This window comes from Pelodiscus sinensis, chromosome 10 (assembly GCF_052426305.1).
Source record: "Pelodiscus sinensis isolate ZL-2025 chromosome 10, ASM5242630v1, whole genome shotgun sequence".
NCBI lineage: Eukaryota > Metazoa > Chordata > Testudines > Trionychidae > Pelodiscus > Pelodiscus sinensis.
In genome coordinates, this window is record NC_143061.1 from 53,294,180 (window position 1) to 53,317,550 (window position 23,371).

Genomic DNA, 23,371 nt, shown 5'->3' on the forward strand with positions numbered 1-23,371 from the left:
AGAGTGAGGGGCAAGGAGAGCAGAGACCCCTCTGGTTTTCCTGGTTCCTTTTGCCACCTGTAAGCTTCTGCAACAACTACTAATGCCCCGAGGCAGGCCTGTGTTCAAAGGGCTTTGCTTACATTTACAATCAGACCCTCGCACCAGCCTGGCGAGGGAGGATGGGGGAAACTGAGGCAGGAACTGTCAAAGCCAGAATCTCAAGAGGGCTCTGCATCTGCATTCATAACCCCAGCACACTCAGCCCCCAGCAGCTCCCATTGTTCTAATGCGGAACCACCGCTAAGTGACGTGCCCAGGGCCGTGTGCTGTCAGTGGCAGAGTCAGGATTCAGACTCAGGGCTCCTGGCTACTAGTCTCATACCCGCTTCATTAGACCTGACTTCCTGGAATGCAAAACCTCCTGGAGCATAACTGGACGACTAACATGGGTCCACACTGGGTTAATGGTGTAAAGAGCTAGAAACTAGTATGTCAGTCACATTTCAGAGTCCCCAGGGCGAGGGAGTGGTGTGCCAGCGCACCGAATTCTGTCCAGAAACATGCAGGTGGTTTGAGGTGGACCAGATAGCAAGAGAGAGAAATCAGGATGGGGAGTAATGGAACACACATAAGAAAAAGCCCCAAATAGCAGGACTGTCCCTTAAAATGGGCGCGACCGGTCCCCCCTTTCACCTTACAGGAACGACAGAGGAGGAAGGAGACCTCAGAACGTGCTGTTTCCCGTGCCGAGAGGCAAGGCCTGGCCTCTCTGGGCGGTGTTTCTAACCCCTTGCAAAGCAGCGGGACGCACTGTGGGTATGGTGCATCAGACCAAATCGCCCATGGGTTGTGTCCCTCACCTAGATACACAGACTGCCGGGGACGGCTCTGAAACCGCAGGGGAAGCTTTTGTTTCATGTCCAGGGCTCGAGCTATTTGGAGCCTGCAGATCCTGAGGATTTTTGCCGGCGCTGCTGCAGAAGCAAACAGCTGAGGATGGGGGGAGAAGGGGGTTAATTTTTTTGTGACAGGCAGGGTGTGGCGCTTCGTGTTGCCCTGTGAGCCACTTCCCTGGGGGAAGAAGAGAACACGGCAGAGACGCAGAGGGAAGATGCTAAAGTCAAGTTGAAGCCAGTGGCCAGTGCTTACCCGACCTCTTCCCTTCTCTGGGTAACGGACCTTCCCTCCACCTCCAGCGTGGAGCAAACCCACACCTGTCAATCACTGGCTAGAAGGGCGTGGCCCACATGCTGAATTCCCAGCCGATCAGAGAGACCGAAATGGCATGGCCCATGGATCCTTTCTGCAGGCCTCCAGCCCGGCAAGTATGGGATGAAATCCTCAGCCGTTCTGAACCCAACCAGAAGCCGCCCTGGGGCTCAGCCAGCCTGCGCTTGATGGGTTGCATTTGGGGCCGTATTCCTCCGAGAAAGGCCCTGCTAGGGCGAGCACAGCTGTTGTTGCTTGCTGTCTCCTCCCAAGAGCCCCGGGCAGTGGATTTTAATAGCATCATGGAGCCAGAGGGGGAGAATCTCTGGAGCACGTCTCCCCCACGCAAGGGCCCCGAAGGACTGGACATTCAGCCTGGAACGCTCCGAGGATGAATGAACCAGTGGCCGTCTCGTAGTGGGGTGCTTGCTTTACCTACCCTAGCCCGGGTGCGCCGTGATGGGGGCCGTAATCCCCCTGGGAACAACTTAGTGGAGAGGCTGCGCATAGACCCCTCTGTCAAGGGCATCAGGGACTGGGGGGGGGACATCGGAATTAGGACCAGGGCTGCGGAGGGAGAATAAAGGTGCACTCGGCCCTTTGAGAATGCACCTGCCATCCATGTATCGCAGAGCAGGTAAAGAAAGCGTCTGCCCCACCCAGCGACTCAGCAGGGCCTGAGCTGACAGGCACACCGTGTGCACGCCCAGCTCCGTGCTAAAGGCTGGAGGGGAAAGAGGCTTTGCTTCGGATGTTAGCCATGGGGTGGTAGGCGCCCCTCGGAGGCGGGGACGTTCCGTTGACCTTTGCCCATGTGTGGGATTGCCACATTCTGCTGGTTCCACCGAGTTCTTTTCCTACCCGTTTTACTAACGTGACCCACCCCCATGGAGCGAGGTGGGTGCCGATTGCACACAGCATTGGCCGGGAGAGTGTTAGATCTTTCTCTGCTCCGTCGAACAGCCCAGTAGCAAATATTTGTTCCTCGTGTAACTTTTACAGACTTTAAGCACGTCGTTCCGTAAGCATCTGTCTGTTCAGCTAACTGGACGCAAGGAGCTCCCTCTAAGGCAGGTCTTCTCGTCCTTAGTCATTCTCACGCACGTCTCTGACCCCTCCCCAACGTCCCACCTTCCTGCCTGAGCCCCCGGAACTCGACTTGGGATTCCAGCAGGATTTTACCAGTTCTGAAGCAGCGACCTGCCCTCTTCCGTATTTGTCACTCTCCCAATTGTTGTGTCATCTGCAAACTTTATCAGTGGTGTTTTTATATTTTCTTTCAAGGCATTGTTACATAGTGGAGGGCGGGGGGAGGATCCAGCCTGCCGTTTAATTTCATCTGGCCCATGGCAGATCTCTACACCGGGGGTGGAAAGTCTCACCCTGGATCTGTGTCATCAGCTCTGCTGGCCATCAATTTCTCTGTGTCTCCCTTGGCTTCCCTTATGAATTTTCTACACTTCCTAACTTCTGATTAATATTCATTGCTTCCCATTTCCCCTCTCTTGCTTTTACTGTGTATTATTTTTACACCTCCCTTCCCTTTCCCTCTATACCAGAGGGGTTTTAACCAGCATAGTCTTCTTTCACATTTGTGAGATTATGGTCCATTGGGTATCTGCTAAGGGCTTCTTGAATTTAATCACAAAAATGTAAAATAATAACTGGGAATAATTTCTCTCCCAGCTGATTTGACTCCTAATTATTTGTAGCTTTAGGAAACTGGCCCTGGTAAAGCACCAAGAAAATATATATATTGCTAGTCTGGACTGTATGTTGCTTTGCACAGTATAAATCGAGTCATGATCGCTTGTACCTGAGTTACCTTTTGTTCCATGAACAGTTCTTTTCTAGCTCGTGGTCTAATATTGAATTCCCCGGTGTTGGCTGCAACACTTCTTGATAGAGGAAATTGTCATCCATCCTGTTTATGTGTCCCAAGGGGCACGTGAAAGCTCCAGCAAACGTTGCTTAGATTGAAGTTCTCTGTGATTTTTCCCCTACACGTTATAGATAGATGTATAAGGAGCTGGTCGTCCTGTTCCCTAGTGTGATTTGCTCTGTAACAGGCACCAGCTCACACCCCTGCTTGTGCTCTCTCTGCTAGGGTGTTGATTTGTCACCATTCCAGATTTTCTTCCAAGTTGTCAATGACTCGGAAACAGAAACGGCCGGCGGCGGCAGAGTGTGCTTCTCCCCATCTATCTGTCCACTTGATCCTTCCTCCACAGGTTTGACTCTGATTCTGTCATTCCCATTGTCTGGACCATCCCACCGGGTTCAGTGATACGAGCCAGCTTCAATGTATGCCTCTAAATGAGCAATGCCAGTTCCTCGCGGTGTTTGCTCCTGGCACGGGCAGGCAGGCAGTTCAAGGAGTTCTTTTCTGCGTGTCCTTCGGTTCCTTGATTCCTTTTCTTTCTTGATTTTGCAGATTCAAGTCATCCCTTTTGCTATTCGTTTTACCCCCTCCTGACTCCTCTAGCCGGCCTGTCCTCAGAGATCGGTCCCCCTTCTACAGAGGTGAAAGCCGTCCAAGTATATAGGTCCCTCTCCCCATAGAAGATGGACCAATGTTCTACAAAACCAAAACCTTCTACCTTACATTGCTTACTTTGCCAGGGGTACATGACCAGAACCTTCTGTCTTCCTTTGGTCATGAGGCAGGAAGGCTCCCAGGGAAGATGGCTTGGACAGTCTCTTTCTTCAACATGCTTCTGAGTGCCTGTCAGGGTGCACGCCCCCACCGTGCCTCAGTGCCCCCTGACTGTCCTCATCTAGCCCCTCTCAGGCAAGTTACAGTCTGTACGGGTTACTCATCATTGGCATTGGGGTTATCTCTGCTGCTCCACTTACCTAAGCCGCATTATGATCCGCCTCCAAACCCTGGGCCTTGCCTCCAGCCCCTAGCCAGGGGGAGTCTTGGCTGGCCCTGTCCCAGCCCTAGCTGGCTATCCCCAGCTTGTCTCCCTCCTGGGAGCTCCTGCTTCCTTGGCAGTCAGCCCTTCACTGGCTCCCCCTCTAAGCGAGCTGTGCTTCTCTATATAGCTGCCAGCTGGGCTCTCACTCGCCCTAATGGCTTCAGCTGGCCTCTCCAAGCAAACTGTGCTTCTCTACATAGCTGTCAGCTGGGCTCTCACTAGCCCTAACAGCTTCAGCTGGCCTCTCCAAGCAAACTGTGCTTCACTAGATAGCTGCCAGCTGGGCTCTCACTAGCCCTAACAGCTTCAGCTGGGCTCTCTGTTCCCAGCCCCGGCTCAGGCCTGAATCCTGGTCTTAAAGGGCCAGTGCAGGGCAGGCGCCCTGTCACAGTGCCTTAAAGTCCTTTCCTGTCTGTTCGGCGTCTTTAGCGCCGATATGAACCAACACCGTTGGATCCTTGTCGGGAGATTCCAGGCTCAGAGTGATGTCTCGTGTCTTAGCTCTGGGAAGGCAGCACACTATCCGGGTGTCCACCAGTCCCTGGCAAGAATGTTCTTTCGATTCTTCTGAATAACGAATCCCTATCAAGGATTGTTTGCCAGGACGATCCTGGGACGGTTGAAGAATTCTTTGCAGACGTGCGTGATTATTCGTATAGGTGAGGCTGTGCTGCTATCCACCCGTGTCCTTATGTCAATGTATAGTTCTCCATCCTCTTGGACCTGCTGGATCTTGAGAAATATCATCCATAGTTTCCATGTTGAGGTCCTGGTATCAATCTGAAACTTCTGGCTGTGTAGAATTCCTCCAGCCTCTCCTCTCTCTGGTGGCCGCAGCCTGCCCATCCTCTTCTGTCTCTAGCCATGTAGAACGACACCGTCACCTCTTGCCTCCAGTGGTTATTTATATACCCTGGGTGGCCACGGACTGAAAATTCTGCCGATGCCACGGACGTTACATCCCTGTTCTGGTCTAGGCTTTGTCCAACAGCATTCCAGAGGGCAGGAGACCGTCGACGTCTGCGCCGACCATCCCTCGCACATGATTTCCAGTTGGCAAATCTCAACACAACTCCCATTTTCTTTCTGACAAATTCCACCCATGCTAGAAACACAGGTCACAGCAGCTTAACCAGTAGCAGATTTCCACTGTAAAACTTAGTATAAATACAAGGCATTCTGGGAATGGATGTGATTGGCTACCAGGGCGATGTTCCTCCCTTTTCCCTGTCCACTGTCATATCAGCGTGGGCTGCGAGCTCTCCAAGGCAGGGACTGCCTCTCGCTGGGGCTGTTTGGTGCCCAGCCCAGTGGGTATCGGAGGCACTTTAAGCCAGTTTACTCTTGGAGCTTTCTCTCGCCTTTCCAAATCCACGTCAACGCTTTGGTGTGCACAGGGCTGGCCCAAGCCCTTTTGGCACCCTGGGCCCGGGCGTGCAGCGCCACCCCCGGGTGCAGGTTGCATGCGCAGGCCCGCCTGTGGGTTGCAGGCCCACCCCCCCAAGGTGCGTGGGCTTGCCCCAGGGGCGCACGGCGCATACGTGTGCCAGCCACGGCCACTGGCATGAAGCCCAGGGCCTGCCCCTGGGGTGCTCAGCGCATGTGCGGGCCTGTCATGAACACTGGCACGCAGCCCAGGGCCCGCCCCCAGGGCACACAGCGCATTCGCTGCCCAGCCCGGCCAGCGTTGCTGGCGCACGCACTGGGCCATGCAGGGCCCCACAGCTGTGGGGGGAAGGGCGCTGCTGGCCGGCGCCGCAGGGATGCAGGCGGGCCGGCGCTGCAGGAGCCAGGCGTGCGGCTCCTGATGGCAGCTGTAAGGGACACCTAGCGCTCCTTACAGCTGCCATCAGGCGCCCCCCGTCGGTTGGCACCCAGGGCAGCTGCCTGGCTCGCCCATGCCTCTGTCCGGCCCTGGGTGCGCGGCAGGGAGTTCTCTGGTATCAGGCCCCAGCGGCTGTAGGCCCCAGCTCTAAGGTGCTCGTAGCCAGCGCTGTCGCAAACAATAGGCACAGCGCAGCACATAGCTATCGGCGTGACAGCAACAAGGTCCAGGGCGGAGGAGGAGAAAATTCCTCCAACATACTTAGCTGAGCCCCGATCTCCGCTCTGTGCAGCGCTAGATCCCTGTTTCCCAGGCCGCCTGCGTGCTGCAGCCGTTTAGACAGCACGGCCGGGCCCCCAGAAGGCAAGGGGGGAGCCAGAGAAATGCTAACTCCCAATGCGTCTGGCTGTGTTTGGTGGCAGTTTTATGTGTCAGGAACCCCTGCCTGTCCTCTGCCTCTCGGGTGAAAGTGAGAGAAGCCATCTGCTCTGGGCAGAGGCGAGAATGTTTCCATTGCTCAAGCTAGCTGGACTTCATTAAACCCGCCCCGCCCCCCTCTGCCCGGGCTATTGAGCAGATCTTGGCTCCGGGCTCTTGGCCTTCTTTGGTCGAGATGATTGAATGCAGCACGGAGCTCCTGGAAAATGCTTTGTTTAGAAAAACCAGCTCTGTCCGAGGTTGGGAACTCCCTTGGCAGCCTGGAAACTCCCCCTTCCCGGGCTGGCTGACTGGAGACAGCGCAGTGAAATGACAGGCACCATGGTAAGTCCCAGCATCTAGCTCCCCCTCTACTGCCTCCCGGCTCAGAGCTCACGCTGGGGCCAGAAAAGGGAGGCAAAGCCGGCCCCGGGACTGGACTCGCTCTGAGGTGCCGCAGAGGCCACGAGACACCTGGCTGGCTGGGTCCTTCCCAGCGCTCCTGTTTTCCTGGGACAGCCGTCCAACTTCTCCCTGCAACCGCGTGATGAGCGAGACCCGGCTCTCTCTGGTTTGGCACGTCCCCAAGCCACGTGCCTTGCCGCGTCCTGCCCAAACACCAAACTCCTCAACCAAGGCTTGGTCCCCCCTTTTCCGAACCACTACGGGCTACGCTGGCCTGACGGTTGTGGGGAAAGGGTGAGAGCAACAGCCGCACCTGTCACAGTGCTAGGATTGCCAGGTGTCCGGTTTTCACACGGACCGTCCGGTATTCAGGTCCCCCGTCCAGTAAAAAAAACCCAGAAAATACCGGAATGTGAAATGTCCGATATTTGGCGGGGGCAGGGGAGTGAGGAGCGCCGGGCCATTTAAAGGCGCAGCGACCTTTTTTTCTTTTCTTTTTTTGTTGCTCCACCAAGTTTGCCACGTTCGGGATTTTTGCTGAAAGCATCTGGCAAGCCTCCATGGTGCACACAGCCGAACTCGGCTCCCAGAGGGTGTAGTCATGCAGCCGAGGTGTTGGAGCCCGGGGGAGGGGAGAAGGTGCTACAGAGCACAGAACCCCAGGGCTGGCAGAGACCTCAGGAAGCCACCGAGTCCAGCCCCCGGCCCAAAGCAGGACCAAGATTCTGGTGGAGTTTCTAACAACCGATCCGCCATTAATCCAAACATGCATGCGTGGAACCGGCAGGTTCCTTTACAGCGCACCCCCGGCGTGAGCTTTGGTCGTGATAGTGCCTCTTCCGGAAACGTGAAGCTCGGAATCTTCTAGCCAGCTGCTCCCCCAAGCTGTGCCGTCCTTCGCTGTAGGCCCCGCCAACCCTGGCTGAGTTTGGGAGCGATGGGAGCAGAATCTCCTTGCGTGGCGTCTGCCCGTGAGATGCCTGCGTTTGGCTGCTGTGATCCACCCCCCCCCACTCCTCCCTCTCTCTGCACTGCATGCCGGCACAGCCAGCCCGGTTCCCAGAGAGCACGTTTCGGGGCTGCTGGCAGCGTCTGTTTAACCCTGACGTGAAGCGGATGGGGTGACTAACCACACTTCAGCCCCAGCCCGGCTATTTGACAAAGGCCAGGCCCTGGCTTAGCAACCAGGCGGCTCAAACAGCCAGGAAGGGATCCTGAGCGCGCCGAGGACTCCTTGTTTGCAACACGCCCCAGAGCAACCCCCAGAGCCGGCTGTTTGTTTGACAACAAGTTGCGGAGTGGGGGCGGGGGCGGCAGCTCGTGAAAGGAGCTAACCGTGTGCCAGTTACTCCGGGCACGTTCCTCCAGCCTGCTCTCTTGCCCCTCTTCTGTAGCCTGCTGGCCGCCAAAGAGCTGCCTCCTCATGACCCCGCCCTGGTTATAACCAGGGGGCCGAGAGGGGTCACAAGGGGACACAGACCCAGCAAACAAAATGCGTTTGAAACCGAGCTGGGTGCACTTTACACATTGCGCTGCTGCCCCCGGATTGTGGTGAACCTGCCCTCACAATTTTCAGGACTGCGTCGGTCGCCACAAAATTGGGGGCACCACATTTTGTGGTGCTCTAGGCAGCTGAGTATACGGCGGCGCTGGCGCCATCCCGACCCCATTCTACCCCTCCCCTGAGTGACGCGGTCCGGGGGACTGGCAGAGGGGCTCAGTGCTGGCAGCAGGGGTCGGGCCCACCCCTACACTCATTGGCGGTGGAAGGGAAGTGGAGCCACCCGGCCCCAGCCGGCTCCACTCCGCCAGCTTCCAGCCACGTTGCTCCGCTGCCGGTGAGCACGAGGGGCGGTTCCACTCCCACACAGGACTGACACCTGCCGGTTTCCTCGGTGTTTTGGCTCGTGTGTCCAGTGCCAGCTGGCAAGCCCTGATGCCTGAGTTTTATTAAAATGTTATTAAAGCGAGGGGTCACCGGATGAAATGAACAGGGAGCAGGTTTAAAACAAACAAAAGGAAGTTTTTCTTTACACAGCACACAGTCAACCTGTGGAACTCCTTGCCAGAGGAAGTTGTAAAAACCAGGACTTTAACAGGGTTCAGAAAAGAGCTAGATACATTCATGAAGGATAGGTCCATCAATGGCTATTAGCCAGGCTGGGTTAGGATGGTGTCTCTAGCCTCTGTTTGTCAGAGGCTGGGAAGGGGCGACAGGGGAGGGATCACTGGATGATTCCCTGTTCTGTTCACTCCCTCCGGGGCACCTGGCATTGGCCGCTGTGGGCAGACAGGACACTGGGCTGGATGGGCCTTTGCTCTGACCCAGCATGGCCGTTCTTCTGTTCTAAATTGGGGGGAAGAAGCGGATCAGAGGCAGGGACTTGGGGGAAAAGGTCAGAGAAGGGGTAAGGCCGGGGGAAGGAGCGATGAAGGGGGCAGGGATCCAGGGGAAGAGGAGGAGCCGGGGGCAAGGCTCCATTACCAGTCATTAGAAACGTGTCAACCCCTGTCCCACCACACACCTGAGAGGCTAATGGCCGCCAGGACGTAGCCAGCTGCCAGCTCCCACCCCTCTGTTGTTCTCAGGCTGTTGCCGATACGTGGTACCTGCACTAACGGGCATGTGCCCAAGGGGAGCCAGCCCTGGCTGCAGTTCTCACGGCCTGTACTTGTGCTGGTTGTGTGGGCGGCTGTGCTTACCCCTAGGGCCGGCGGCTGTGCAGACGCTTGCGGCGGGGGCTCTCAGCCCTTTCTTTTCTGCAGACCCTCTGAAAATGGCTGGGGGTCTTTGCAGGCCACTTGCTGACCCCTCCACGTGGTGTCTGCGTGTGCGCTGGCGTACAGCACGGTGGATGGACGTGCGGCGGGAAAAACCCTTACTGCTAAGGCCTGGCTTTGTTCTCCCAGGGAAAGCTCCCAGCTCGGATTGGCATATCAGCAGGGGGCTCTCCTCACCCCACAGCATCGAGGCTGGGAAGGAGGCGGGGAGGGGTCAGTCACAGCCCGGAGCTTTCTCTGCCCCCCTCAGCCCCATATTCCCCCCGATCTTCTCTATCCCCCATAGGTTCCCTCCCGCTTACCCGCTGTATTCCCCCAGGCCCCATCTCACTTACACGGGACAGTCCAGGCAGCTAAGTAGCGGGACCACACCTGCAAGCCCTGCATTGGGTGGCCAGCCCTCCTTTGTCTCCTGTGCGGCTGTCTAGGGAACTATCCACGGACCACCTGCCTAGCGCTCATGGGCCACCAGTGGGCCACAGCCCGCCGTGTGAGGCACTCTGGCTTCCGGCCACGCCTGAGCTCACGCCCCCCGAGCTGTGCCGTCACATCCGTGGGGCTGCTACCTGTGTGGGGAGCCAGCCCGTGTGTTGCCTGCTCTCCGCAGGAGCGGGGCCCTAGCTCCTGAACCTCCATGTCCTCCCCCGGCCGTGGCTACGGTGCCTTGTGGGCACAGAAGTGCTTTTGATCGGGGAGCCTGTGACGGGGCCGCGGGGCCCCGCACTAGCATCGACAAAGCCGCCACCGCTTTCCTGGAGGCCGGGGAGGCCGTGCGGGGCGGAGACGTCACACTGCTCACGTTGGCCCCGCCGCCCACGTATGCTGACGGGGAAAGAGAGCAGGGGTGACGTGGCAGGACATGCTGACGGGGAAAGAGAGCAGGGGTGACGTGGCAGGACATCGTGATGGCGGAACGGCCGGCCAGCACACAACATGGCGGGGCCATTCAACAGGGCCAGGGCCAGCGGAGCGGAGGGGAGGGGAAGCCAGGGAGCCGCGGAGCTCCCACAGTGAAGAGAGGCTGTCTCACCCCGGAGCCGGAGGAGAGGACCGGCCGACACGAGAGGACCGCCACTGCGACGAGGGAGAACAAGCCTGGGAGAACCCGGTAGGAATCCCGGCTGGTGGGCGGAAAGGCAAAGACAGTGAAGGGGGAAGGAAGCAGCCCGGGGCAGGGCAGTATAGGTGCCTATGGGCTGACGAGTTTCGGGGCTGTACCCTGTCAGCCAGCTAGGGAATCATTCGTCCCTACGCCTTAGGGCCCCAGGCTGGGACCCGGTGGAGAGGGAGGGCCCGGGTCCCCCTTCCCCCTTCCCAGTGTACAGGGGTCTTTGATATCTACACTGGGGGATTATAAAACCCCACATCTGACAATTGAATCTACGGGTGCAGGGTCACGAAAACTCCTGGGAATTTGGAGGGACGCTAAGGCGGCAGAGGGCTCTGGACCCCGCTCGGACACAGGAGTAGGGGCTCCGGGCCAGACTGAACCGCCACAGACCCTCTCGTATGCCGTGTGTGCACAACAAGGCGTCTCGGCGCCTGGCTCCAATGCGCAGCACAATACAAATGCCTTCGCGAGGGGCCAGGACGCCGCTGGGGGGCTCGTGCCAATAAAGAAGGCCCCATGGCCCGTGCCTTGCCTCGTTGGAGCAGGGTTGGCAGCCGATGGTTTTCCTGCTCAGGCAGCAGGAGCAGGTGGGAAGGCGAAAACGTCTCCCGTCCTGGCCCGGGAGTCCCTTACAGCAGCTGGAGCCTTTCCCCAGAGACTGACCACCCGCAGCGCGCCTGATTTCGCTGCCTTGCGGGGGGCCCACTACAGCAGGTGTGAAATGCCGTAGCCAGCTCCCCGAGTCCGCCCGTCAGTGACCGCCCGGCCTGGGCCTTGCTGCAGCAGCACCCGGGACTGCCACGACCCAAACCGCAGGAGCACGTGAGCCCGGCATTGGGGCTGGTTTATACACGCAGGGGGAGATGTCTGCAGCCGCAAACGAAGGATGAAAATCTCAGATTTGGAAGCAGAGGACAGAGCGTAAGTAGTGTCTCATGGGAGTGACTGGAGATTGAAACCCCCGGCTGGTTTCTACCACCCGCCCCCCGTCACCATCTAGCCGAGCTCACTCCCTCATCTGCCAGAGCTAGCGCTGGTCCGTTCCGGACATGTGCACAGCCTCAGTTTCCCCAAGTTTCTGAGCATGGGCTGGCTTAGGGAGGGGAAGAGCGGGGGCAGCTGTTACTCCCCACAGCTGCCAAAGCAGGACTCCTGGCATTCTGCACCAGAGCAACTTTGCCTCCCCTTTGCTGCTGTATGTGTGTCACAGGAGGGCAGCAATTGGGCTCTGAAAAGACAGAATGCTCTTGATAATCTGACAGCCATTCGGGAAGGAGGGGACCCAGCTCCTCCCCTCCCCCCAGCGCCTGCTCCGGCGCCTTTCCTTCAAACCCGCATGGCTTTACTGAGTGGCCTCATTAGCAACCGAAGTCACGGCACGGCAAACACAGCAGGGCTCACCTGTCTACTCCGCCATTTCTGGCATTGCTGCTCTCATTCCGGACACAATCCTTCATACCTCTGCCCAGGCACCTCCACACACCCTGGCGCGCCAGGGCCAGCACCTCACAACTCCCCCTGGGCACACAGGGACCCCACATGGCTGTACCTCGGTGCCCTCGGCCCCAAATCACCAAACACCAGCAACGCAACCAGGCATCTCAGCATGCCTCTCAGATGCTCCACAGGACAATGGGGGCTCTTTGCCCCACTTCCCACAGGACGCACCCCTCGCCGTGCCCCCCGAGCCTGCAAAGCTGCACAGTCAATGCCGACGTCGCCCTCGCCTCCGCCCCAGACTTCGTCGCCAACCGTACCAAAGCAGCAGCCACCCTCGGGGAGCCTCCAGCCCGGGATCCACGTTGGCTTGTGTAAGGGTGTGCCCACACTGCACCCGTAGTTCGAAATAAGCTACGCCATTTGAGCGACGCAAATCGCGTTTCGAAATAGCTTCATTCGAAATCTGGCGCTGTCTCAACAGTGCCACGTTTCGAAATAACCCGCTGTTCTGAAACGCCCCTTCCTCCTCGCGGAACGAGGTTTACAGGGACGTCGGACTAGCGAGCCCGTTGTTTCGAAAGCTGTTTCGAAGTAACAGGCTTGTTTAAAAGACGCGGATCGGCCATTTCCAGACACGAAACAGCGCCACAGTGTAGACGCACCCTGACTCTGCACCGCGACCAGGCTGAGGTCGAGACGACCAGGTACGGCCCGGAGGACAAAGCCAAGCGGCCCAACGGTGGGCAGCAGCATCCGGGGCTGTCCCGGGGAGAGCCATGGACCGTTGGCGCTGCCGTGCCCTTGTGGAACTGGTGGAGATGCTGAGAACTTGGGCGGCTAAGGCAGGGTACGGCAGGCTCCCTTCCAACTAGGGGCTAAACTCTTCCATCAGGCGCCAGCCCGCAAAGGGCAAAGGCGCCAGCTCGTGCCCCCGGCTGCTGCCCGTGAGGCTGGCAGGCCCGGGATGCATGGGACGGGGTGGAGAGGGGAGCCCTGAAAAGACAAGAAAAAGCATCAGCGTCTTACCTTGCAACGTCCTCCCCGTCGGAGCAGCTCTGTTCTGGTGGGACTTCCCGGGCCCAAACAAGCCCTGGGTTGTGTGTGACAACCCCGGCGCTTCCAGGCAGAGCGTGCACGCTGAGTTAATTTTATCCACCCCCCCCCGGCCCCCCCATCTCCTGGAGATCCTCCGGCGGCAGCCAATCGGCAGGCGCAAAGAGCACGTTGCCCACTCATCTCCAGTCTCCTTCTTCCAGGGAAATATTTATATTATGCCACAGAGAGGGTTTCCATGGCAGTGACGACTTTAACACGGTTGCCTTGGTAACCGCTGGAGGCCATCTTGAACCGTCTGAAAATGCCCTTCATAGACAAATAAGGAGAGCTTGGGAGGAGTACCAGCCGGCCCGGGATGAGGCGTCTCTCTCGCTCCCTCCCGCCCGGCCTTGCCCCGCTGCCTCCGCTTGCATGTTGTCCCCTTTCCCCACCTCGCTGGGCTCCCCCCAAGGCCGAACTGCCTGGCTGGCCCTGCCTGCCCCCCATCCCTAGGGCCCCCCATTCAGCACGGCTCCCGTCTCCTGGGGCTGCCAGGCCTTCAGCCCTGCCGAGGCTGGGGCCGTGCTGCCAGCCATCCCTGGGCCAGGGGCCACCCACCACGTGCCGCCTGCCTGCTCGGTTTTGGGGGGTCACTGCTCCTGGGGAAGGCTGGGGCCGTGCTCCCACTGGGAGTTGGTGGCCTGCAGCTGCTGTGGGGGGCGTTTGCCTCCCCCAGGCCCACGGTTCTCCCCTCGTTTAACTCTCCTTTCCCCCGCCCCGGGAGGTAGTTGCCCGGCTGGGGCAGCCTGGCTGTGACAAGAGCCGCTCTCCGTGCCGTTCCTGGAGCGGCCCGGGCGTGCGGTCTCCTCCCCGGCGCGTCCCCCTCACGCGCGTGTTTTGTTCCGCTCTGCCCCCTCCTGTCGCCACGTCGCTCGCAGAACGGGCCCTGAGTGATTTAGAGGGCGAGAGGCGCATGAGCCAAGGCACCAAAGAAAATAGTCTGGCGGATAAACCCCCGGCCTGGGCTTTTATAGTCACGCTGCAACTTTTGTAGGTTGCTGGGGACTTTGTGCAGAGGGGAGAACGCGCCGAAAACAGGGCGCAGGCAAGCACCGGAGTCAAGAAGAGGGCATCTTCACAAGGCCCCCACCTGCCACATATCCAGCCCCATGGAATCCGAGGGCTGGCAGAGACCTCAGTTGGTCACTGAGTCCAGGCCCCTGCCCAAGGCAGGACCAACCCCAACTATATCAACTTGGCCAGGGCTTTGTCAAGCTGGGACGTAAAAACCTCTAGGGATGGAGATTCCACCCCCTCCCTAGGGAACCCAGCCCAGGGCTTCCCCACCTGCCTAGGGAAATTGTTTGTCCTAATATCCTACCTAGGCCTCCCCCACTGCAACTTGAGCACATTGCTCCTCGGTCTGCTCTCAGCTCGCGGGGAACGGTGGTGTGATTGCTTGTGAGGCCCACATGTCTCCCTGCTACCTCCCTGCATCTCCAGATCCCTGTCCGGAGGCATCAGTGAGAAACAGCAGAGTTTGTTGATATTCATGAATGAAATCGAGAGGGCAAATTTGATATCAAGAGAACCAGTCAGTAAAATGTCCTCCCTGCCTGAAAAGCGAGACGATTGTCCAGTGATGCTTGCTGTGGTTCGCTTTGGTTTAACCTTTGCAATTATTTTAAGAGACTACCCTACTGCGGCCTTCAAGCCTCCATTTGGTCCAGATGCTAGCGTGGACCTTCTTGAGAAGTGGTAGGGACCCCGGCCATAAAATGGAGGGTCTTTTCTTTAGTGTGCAGGTGGGGCAGAGAGCTTTGGAGCGACTCCGTGTCCAGCCTGTCGCTCGGAGGGCAGGTCTTGTCTGGGGCAGGGCAGAAGCTGTGGAGAATGACCCTGCAGAGGATGCTAGCAGCGCCTGTCCCACAGAGGTGCCAGGCCGCCGTGTAGCCCCTTGTGACGGTGCGTTGGGGTTTCCCCATCTCCTGTACCCCCGTAGTGGCATGAACAGACTCCACCAGCCAGTAGAATAGAGGGAGTTTATTGCTTCTCCAGGATACAGCCCAGCACAGATGTCATCTGGTTACAGGGCAGGCCTAGAATGCCTCAGCCCCCCTTAAGATGGGGGAGCCTGGGCCCTTAAATCCCAGCCCGTTGCCTAGGCTGCTTCCAGACAGAAAACTAACTAACACAGGGTACGTCTACACTACAACGTTAATTCGAACTAACTTAGTTCGAATTAGTTAATTCGAACTAACGGGTCCAGACTAAAAAACTAGTTCGAATTAGCATTTTGCTAATTCGAACTAGCATGTCCACATTGAGTGGACCCTGAACCGGGCTTAAGGATGGCCGGAAGCAGTGCTGGCAGGGCATCAGAGCAGGACTTAGAACGTGGAGATGCTGTCTCAGGCTAGCCGAGGGCTGCGCTTAAAGGGTCCCGACCCCCACCCCAGACAGACAGTTCTCAGGGGTGCCCCGCTTGCAAAGCAGTCCTGGCTTGGAGTGCCCGGAGTACCCACACTCGGCACATCACAGCACTCGGACATCAGCCCGGCTGCACTTGCCACAGGCTGCCATCTGGGGAGAGGGGGCTGATTACTGAGGAGGTTCCCTGCTGTCATGTACCCACGGCTGCGGCAGCATTTCCACCCGGGACTGCAGAACCTACATCGGTGCTAACATGCCAATGAGCACACAGGGCCCCGGGCAGCGAGGACACTGCGATGTCCCCAGCTGGACCTTCTAACCAGGCCAGCAGCTGTGCTTCGCTTTCTCGGCGGAGGCTCCAAACAGCACAGCCGCCTGCACGGGCCAGTCGCCTCGCCGCACTGGCTACGCGAGCCCGTGGAGAGGCCATCGCTGCATCGGGGCCCTGTCCCCGCCGGTTCAGGCGGAACGTATGCAGGGAAGGGACGGGCTCTCTGCACTGCGTGCGGCACGCTTTGGTAACCATTGTGCCGGGGCAGCGTTTTGCATTGGGGAAGAGCCTGCGCGCGATCCAGGGCTCTAGAAAACCTGGCCTGCGGGCTCCTGAAATGCCACTGCCGCCACCAGAGCATGCCCAGGGAGCGGGTTTCAAACGGGTTTTCTCACGACCCAGTTGAAGAAAACGGTTGGTGCCTGTGACCGAACATAATGTGACTAGAGTGGGGGCTCTGGGGTGGGGCTGAGGATGGGAGCTTTGGGCTGCAGGAGGGGGCTCCAGTTTTAGAGGAGACCAGGGCTGGGGCGGGAGGGGCTGACCGTGAGCGGCTCCTGGTCAGAGGTGCAGCGGGGCGGCTAAGGCAGCTTCCTGCCTCTCCTGGCCCTGCAGACCAGGCTGCCCCCAGCAGCAGGTTCCCAGCCAATGGGAGTGCAGAACTAGTGCTCGGGGCAGGGGCCTGTGCGCTCTCCCTTCCCCTCTGCTCCCCCCCCACACACACTCCTAGGAGCCGGGCCTGCTGCCGCCTGCTTCTGGGGCCCAGCGCAGTCTGCGGTGCTAGGACAGGCAGGGAACCTGCCTTAGCCCCCTCACTGGTCACCTGATCCCCCTGCAGCAAGGATCCCCAGTGCCCGACATTCCATGACCCAGCGCTGGGTTGCGACCCCTAGTTTGAAAACCACTGGCCTAGGAAGTGGACTGACCCTCAGCAGGAGATCTGGAAGCACTTTACAATGGAGGAGAGGGAAGTGAGTGTAAAACTGGACACCACACACAGATAGATGAAGTGACTTGCCCAAGGTCGTCCAACCAGTCAGTGGCAGAGCTGGGAATGGAAGCCAGCTTCCCAGCCCAGTGCTGTAGCCACTAAGCAGCCCGGGTTTGTTCCCAGTACAGATGCTGCCAAGGACAGTGAGTAGCACCTAACGAATGGCAGACAGCCTGGCCGCTTGCCCCGAATGGGCAGCACACGGGAAGCCACACAGCAAATGAGCAGTGACCAGACCGTCTTGCTTCCTGGGTCAGTTGCCAGGCGGCGCGGGAGGCCGGGCCACACGTCAGTCGGTGCTCACGATCGTTCCGTTTCCGCCGTGGCAGGCCGCGAAAGTAGCCCAGCTTGTGCACGGCAGGCCATTTCCTCTAGCCCGGGAGGAGAGCCTCATTAAAAAGTGGTCCCGCTGCCTGATCGCCACAGTGCAACATTCAATCTGCATCGCTCAGCCAGATCACGCTGGGTTCTTGCCGTGGGCGGGCGGGAGAAGTGGAGTAAGCCTTTTGCTGACGTTGGCACCGTTGTTTCAAGGGTCCCTGTAAACCCAGGTGACGCTGGTGCCGCACCAAGTGTCAGGTGTGTCAGGCAGAAAGCCCAGCACTTGGTGTCAGCCACAGGAGGGCTCCATTCAGGTACCTGGAAGCACCCGGCACAGCCGAGTCCGGGGCAGCCCGATCTCAAGCCAGAATCCGTAGTCGCAAGACAGGAATCGAGCGTCAGCTGGGTTGGACACCAACAAGGGATACCTTACAAGGAAAACGGGAAAGCTCATCACCTAATAAACCAGCTTGTTAGTGTTTAAAGTGCTACATAGTCCTGTATTTTGTTTCAGTTACAAGGAAAACGTGTGTCACAATAGTGTATAGGGTGTAAATACAGGAGTGTCTCCCATCACACCCCTACTCCCTTGCAAGGCTGTCGTAGGGTTAGCCACTGGCTTACCTAGCGGGTCAGGCCCTCATTCCTGGACAGGGCATCTTGTTTTCTTTTCCCTCTGTATGCACAGTCTCCATATCAGATTCTCATTGTATACAGCTCCAGTGCAGACGCTTGGCATTTGAGCCTTCAGCTTTGGTTACCCGGATCTCTGGACGCGTAGGACCCATTAATACCTGGAACGTTCGGTTAAAAGTTAGAGCGTTACAAGTTTGGCTGCTCAGTGGCACACCATTCTTTCTCCGACAGACCGACTCTGTTCCGAGGGTGTCCGTTTCTTGTGTATGAAAGCAACGGGGTGCTCCCTGGTGTTTTCACCTGTTGGCCCCTGAGCAGCCCCTCCGGCAGGGTCTGATGCTTGTACTCATCGACATCTGCATGGCTAGAACAGGTTTTCAGGCAAGATTTGCTTTGCCTGAGTGAAACATCCTTGACTTGTTTTGATCAGGCAGGCCATTCCTCTTCGATGGGCACAGTCTTTTTACGCAGCTCTGTGATTGTACCTGCAATCTCACTGACCCCACATGTGATCGGTGACCTGACTTAGGAAAGATTGGACTGGTTTTTCTGGACTGGGATACAGGCCAGTTTACAACAGCTTTAAAGGGTCATGGAATTTTTTGGTGATCAGCCCTAGTGTTGCTAAACACCATGATGTCATCCACCCAGGCCCATGCAAACCATTTCACGCTTAGTTGGCCAGCCTCTGAAAGGTGGCTCCTGCCTTAATTAACCCCAAAGGTAACACTGTGAGCTCAGAATCCCATGAGGATGAAAGCAGCTTTCTTCCGTGCATCCTCATGGAAAGGAATCTGCCAATAACCTCTATCCAATTCAAAGCACTAAGACATTTAGCTCTGCTTGAGATATCCAGCATATCAACTATTCTAGGCACAGGCTAAGCATCTGGGACTGCGACAGCACGGAGTTTTCTATAATCAACACACAACCTTCCCCTGTTGTCTGTCTTAGGGACTAAGCCCACGGGTGACGCCAAGAGCTGTCAGACTCGTTCATTATTCCCAAGCCTAATATGCTTTGGATTTCTGTACAAAGTTGCCCCTACACCTTGCCAACAGGAGGTGGGTGTGTCTTTCGGTAATGATTTTATGAGTTAGACATCACTGCCCTTTCAATTGGCATTAATTCACTAGAGATCAATGCTTTCCAGACATGAATCACTCTGGCAATGGGTGTGCCTCAGTTTCCCCTTCTACCATGTTTACCATAGCTTCCCTGCTGTGATAGGCATTGTCTGTTTATATGTGCATAACCATGTGGCCTCCATCACCTCAAAGGTCCTTCCGAAGAATTTTACACGTATTTTTTCACATACCTCCCTCTCTCAAAAGAGCATTTACAAGTACGTTTCTCACACTGCGCTTTTTGTCGGACCAACTCGCTTTGAGGTTAGTTTGAGCAATTCCCATCATATCGTTTTAGCTCTCTTGAACCTTGTATGTCTTCAGTTATCTGCCTCAGTGTCCCTTTCCCAGGAGTCCCTGATGAGATCTAGGGGCTCCTCGCTTCCTTTCCATAGGCGATAGGAGAGGGAGAACCAGGTTGATTCTTGGGGTAGCTCCCAGTAAGCGAACAGAAAATATGGCAGCAACTCATCCCAGTCTTGAAGTCTCTTATTTGCATATTTTCCCAGCATAGAGTTTGGGGTCCCACTGAATCTTTCCACCAAACCATCTGTCTCTGGGTGCCGTGGGGTAGCATTTCGTCGTTTCACCCCATGCAACTTCCACAGTTCACTGAACAGCTGAGACGTGAAATCTGACCCACAGCCAGATAAATTCTCTGCTAACACTAGTGGGAGGGGCTCTTGCCACTGAGTCTGCCTCAGTGTTACCTTGAAGCAGTAGCTCTATTTAGTGGCAAAATCCACCACTACCCGGTTACATTTCTTCCCCCTCTGGCTGGAACATGGCATTGAATCTACAGTGTGCACTGTTAGTCTCTGAAATGCCTCTTGTATCACATACAAGGGACGCAGAGGAACTTTGGGGGTGCCGGGGGAGGGGGGGTAAAGGGGAATCTGTAACCGCCCCCCAGCCCCGAAATTTGAATCCTTGAATTTCACACTTGAGGTCTGCTTACCTAGCTCCAGAGGCTGCTCTTACCTGCAACAGAACTTGTGCTGCTTCCTGCTTTACCTTTGGGGCAGAGAGTTTGTTTATACACAGAGGGAGGCAGGATGATTAAGATAACAAAAGGCTTGTCATTCCTGTAACTGAAGGGTCGTTAGATGATCTTGAAAACATTGCTAGGTATTCCACTTAAAAGATAGGCAGCAAAGGGTAGGAATAAAGTAGTGATGCGCTCCAGAAGTCTGTACTGAGACCAATGCTGAAACATCTTGAAAAAGGGCTGACCAGTAAGGTGGCCAAATTTGCAGAGGATAACTAATTTGAGTAATTTTGTAAGTCCAAAGCTGACTGCAGAAGAGCTACAAAGAGAACTCACAAAACTGGGTGACTGGGCAACACAAATCCAGACGGAATTCAGTGTTGATAAATGCAAAGTAATACCCATGGAAAAATATAATCCCAACTATACATACCAAATGATGGTCTCTATGGGTGTGTCTAAACTACATGGCTCCATCGATGGAGCCATGTAGATTAGGCTGATCGGCAAAGGGAAATGAAGCCACGATTTAAATAATCGCGGCTTCATTTAAATTGAAATGGCTGCCGCCCCGAGCCGACAAACAGCTGATCAGCTGGACAAACAGCTGGATTCTGGTGACACCCTTTCATGCAGCATGCCTCAGAGTGCAACCCCCGCCCTTACAACCTAAAAACGCTTTTTATATATTAAACACCATGGCTGCGTCTAGACTGGCATGATTTTCCGGAAATGCTTTTAACAGAAAAGTTTTCCGTTAAAAGCATTTTCAGAACAGAGCGTCTAGATTGGCATGGACGCTTTTCCGCAAAAGCACTTTTTGCGAAAAAGCATCCGTGACAATCTAGACGTGCTTTTCCGCAAAAAAGCCCCGATCACCGTTTTCGTGATCGGGGCTTTTTTGCCGAAAACAAATCTGAGTTGTCTACACTGGCCCTTTTGCGCAAAAGCTTTGCGCAAAAGGGACTTTTGCCTGAACGGGAGCAGCATAGTATTTCCGCAAGAAGCAGTTTTCAGACAGTAGGAAGTCAGTGCTTTTGTGGAAATTCAAGCGGCCAGTGTAGACAGCTGGCAAGTTTTTCTGGAAAAACGGCTGATTTTCCGGAAAAACTGGCCAGTCTAGACACAGCCCATTAGAAATCCTGGAGGCAAAGCAGGTTTGGGCAGGAGGCTGACTGCTCAGGATCCTCCATTTAGTAACCACCCAACCCCAGTAGGGTCCCAATCCCCAGTTTGAGACCTCCCAAACTAGTCTGACCTCCTGCTTCACACAGGCTAGAAAATCTCACCCAGATGACTTCCGTTTGGGCAATAGCAGTGGTTTTCCACCCGTGAGCCACCGACCTCTGGGGTCTGCAGTGTGCATCTAAGGGGTCTACAAAAGGTGACCGAAAAAGAACGTTTCTGATCCCAGAAAAGACATCCCGTTTTTCTGGTCAATCAAAAGTATGAGACTAACCCCGCCTACAGGTCAAAACCCAGAAGTGCTGTCGTTCCCATCAAAGCCCACAGTTGCCCTTTCTCACACTTCTATTTTGTTCTGTCATTTTTCAGTCTAAGGTTTCCAGGGCGTGTGTGTATGTGTGTGGGCTACAGGTGGAAATCCCAAAGAGTGTCCACACCTCTTAGGAAGCTGCAAATGAAAAACACCACCACCACGGGGTGACAGCATATCTTTTGGAAAGATATCCCAACTTTAATGCCAAGGGCTGTGTCTAGACTGGCAAGTTTTTCCGCAAAATCATCTGCTTTTGCGGAAAAACTTGCCAGCTGTCTACACTGGCCACTTGAATTTCCGGAAAAGCACTGACGATCTCATGTAAGATTGTCAGTGCTTTTCTGGAAATACTATGCTGCTCCTGTTCAGGCAAAAGTCTTTTTCCGAAAGACTTTTGCACAAAAGGGCCAGTGTAGACAGCACAGGACTGTTTTCCGCAAAAAAGCCCCGATGGCAAAAATGGCGATCGGGGCTTTTTTGCAGAAAACCGTGTCTAGATTGGCCACGGATGCTTTTTCACAAAAAGTGCTTTTGTGGGAAAGCATCCTGCCAATCTAGACGTGCTTTTCCAAAAATGCTTTTAACGGAAAAGTTTTCCGTTAAAAGCATTTTCGGAAATTCATGCCATTGTAGACGTAGCCTTAGGGCTTAAGGTCAGAAGGGACCATCATGATCCCCAAGTCTGTCCTCCTGCATGTTGTAGGCCAGGGAACCTCACCCACCTGCTCTTTTAATAGACTCTGAACCTCTGGATGAGTTACAGGACTTCAAAAGCTAGGCTGGCTCCACCAAGTCCTCAGTTAGTAGTTCCAGTTGCCCGCAGTTTAAAACGTGAGCCTGATTTCTGGTCCAGTGATGGAGATGCAGCCGTGTTAGTCTGGTCCAGCTGAAACAAGACAGACCTATGTATTTCTGGTCTGAATTTGTCTGGCTTCAGCCGCCACTCGCTGGCTCATTGCTCGCTCTGTGAGCCAACAGCTCTTTACGGGACCTCTCTCCCCCAGCTACCTCCGCGTGCCGGGCACGTTCACACCCCACTGTCCCGCGGGCTGGCCGTCACCCTCAACACCCGCATCGCAGCGGCGAGAAGAGCCGTGGGGCTTGCTCCAGACCGAATCACTGGCGCCGCCTGCCCCGGGGGACGTGCCGCCCCGCTCCCGGTGCCCCGCGCCCAGCCTCGCCCTGTAGCCGCCGGGGAAAGGGGCAGCGCGTTGACCCCGCAGCTCGCCCGCCCCGCTGATCCGCGGGGGGGTCAGAGCCTCCGCCTGCTGGGCCCGAGCAGCCCGCCGGGGCCGGGGAGAGGCGCCGCTGCAGCCCGGCCCCGAGCGGGGAACGCCAGGCCCGGGCTGCAGAGCCCCCCCCCCCGCGCCCCCGCCCCCCCCTGCCCGGCCCAGCCCCACCCCCGGCTGCAGAGCCCCCCCCGCGCCCCCCGCCCGGCCCAGCCCCGCCCCGCCCCGCCCCCCCCCCCGGCAGCAGAGCCCCCCCCCCGCGCCCCCCTCGCCCGGCCCAGCCCCGCCCCCGGCTGCAGAGCCCCCCCCGCGCCCCGGGGCGGCCCGGGGCGGCGCCGCGGGCCCCCCCCCGGCAGGGGGCGGGCCCCCCCGGAGCCCTAGCGACCGGCGGCAGCGGGGCCCGCTGGGTGCGATGGCTCCGGGCGGCGGGACCCTGCCCGGCCCCCCCCCCCTGGCTGCTGCCCCCCCCCTGCTGGGCCCGCCCGGCGCCGCCCCCCCGGGCAGCAGAGCCCGGCCCGGCCCTGCCCCCCGCCTGCCCCGGGCCCACCCCCCCCCGGGCCCGAGCTCCCCACAGCCCCCCGCCCCCCCCCCACCCCCCCCCCGGCGCCCCCCCCGCCGGCGCCCCCACCCCCCCTGGCCCACCCCCTGCCTGCCCCGGCTCCGACCCCCCCCCCCGGGCCCCCTCTCCCCCCAGCCCCGGCCCCCCCCCACCTGCCCCCCCTGCGCCCCCCCCCGCCCAGCCCCCCCCCCG

The 23,371-nt window shown here is 57.3% G+C and overlaps 1 protein-coding gene and 1 long non-coding RNA gene across 4 annotated transcripts in view; both read right to left on the minus strand.

The window, feature by feature from the left end:
- DGKG (diacylglycerol kinase gamma) overlaps positions 1-13,632 on the minus strand; it is a 139,337-nt gene extending 125,705 nt beyond the window's left edge. The window contains exon 1 of the mRNA XM_075937332.2: positions 13,118-13,632. The gene's annotated coding sequence lies outside the window, so the exon portion shown is untranslated. The remainder of the gene's footprint in view (positions 1-13,117) is intronic.
- Positions 13,633-15,159: 1,527 nt separating this feature from the next.
- LOC149523881 (uncharacterized) lies at positions 15,160-22,767 on the minus strand. Of its 3 annotated transcripts, XR_016350380.1 has the most exons (4): positions 22,114-22,767; positions 19,887-19,919; positions 17,767-17,936; positions 15,160-17,570 (listed from the first exon to the last, which is right to left on the minus strand). It is a non-coding gene; the product is annotated as an uncharacterized LOC149523881 (long non-coding RNA). The 3 variants fall into 3 exon arrangements; XR_016350379.1 differs by lacking the exon at positions 19,887-19,919; XR_016350378.1 differs by having other exon boundaries at positions 17,767-19,919.
- Between the last annotated feature and the right edge of the window lie 604 nt (positions 22,768-23,371).